Raw genomic sequence first — 1,524 nt, 5'->3', positions numbered from 1 at the left:
CAGATCCTTATAATAAAACCAAGTCCATGTGTATTTATATTCTACTGTTACCATTTTCTGAGCTATCAATTTTTCCTGACCAACTGTGTGAAAGATAAAGATTCTAAGAATCTCTATTTTTATGAAAATATTAAAAACTTTCTGTAGGAAAAAAAACCTCTTAGCACTGGTAAACAAAGTTACAACTATTCACATCACTACTTTGTTTTGTAAACACAAACAAAAAAATTAATTCAGATACTAGAACTAAACTAGTCAATTTAAAAACCTCATTTTGCATTATTTTTCCCAACAAAGCATCCTGGAGGTGCCATACTGAAAAATGTTCAAAGACTACCACCACCTCTGTTGTTCTGGAATAATGTAAATTTCTTCAAGGTGCCCTCTGCCAACCAGGTTCATCTGGCCTGGGGCCAAGTTTTATCATTTATTCTTTCACATAGCACTGAAGGAAGTCTGGAATCCATGAATGTAATTGTCAGCACCCCTTCCACATTTCAAACTGGCCACCACTGTCTTCTGAAATCACTCAAGCCACGTTTCCAGTGTGTCAACTCATTCACACAGTTATTCGATTCTAAATGTAGGAAATAGCTTGCATAGAATAAGCCTTACGCGGGGTCAAGCTACATTCAGAGACGTACCACCACTCAGGGATAGTCACAAACTGGCTACCCACACTGGCCGAAGTCCATCACGGTGAACGCCAGATACACGAGAAAAACCGAACCTGGGCAAATACGATGGATGATGCCAGTAAGAAGACTCCAACTTGCAACTCCTTAAAAGATGCTTAAGTTGGACATCTACAGAGCACCATTTTGAGTTCAGAATCTGCAGTTCACGCCTAGAAGTAACCGAGCAGACCACTTAAATGGAGGTTTCATCTGGCAGAGGTAAAGGTTTGAGACAACTCAACTAATTACGCACAGAAGCGCCAATACCATCAGATGCCTTCAGATGCAATAGGTGCAGCCAAGATCTAGCGGCTCCTCCTCCCCACCTCCCAGCACAACATCCAGACAGCAATCCTTCATCTTTGCTAACATTCCTAAAGCTCCGTTTAACGTGCACGCCGATTCTTTTTTCGCCAGGTTAACACACAGCGAACCCCTTATATTCACATCTGCACATTTTAATAGCTACGAATCAATTAGTTAAATCTCGTCCACAAGGTAAAGGTGCAAATAAGGCATCGCTTAAAGCAGAGGTGCCAATGAGGAGCTCGGGTTGCGTTATCTGATGATAACAGGGCAGATGCTGGACGGCTTGTTTTCCTCACACGCATCGCTCCGCAGTCCGCAGCACCGTTAGGAATCCACCTGATTCCAGACCCGCGGAAAGCCCAGGGGTCCTTTTCTGCTCAGCCAAAGAACGCCCTGGGTTTTCCTCTTCCCGCAAACAACGGGTCTGGAGCCCTAAACCGAAGCACCGCGGCTTCGTGCATGCCATCGGAAATGCAAAATCTGCGGGCGCCCGTTCAGAGGACCGAATTGCACTCACTGCATTAATTTAAAGGGGGGG

Source organism: Propithecus coquereli, unplaced genomic scaffold, assembly GCF_000956105.1.
Source record: "Propithecus coquereli isolate 6110/MARCELLA unplaced genomic scaffold, Pcoq_1.0 Scaffold706, whole genome shotgun sequence".
NCBI classification, from domain to species: Eukaryota; Metazoa; Chordata; class Mammalia; order Primates; family Indriidae; genus Propithecus; species Propithecus coquereli.
Note: the sequence above shows the minus strand (reverse complement) of the source record.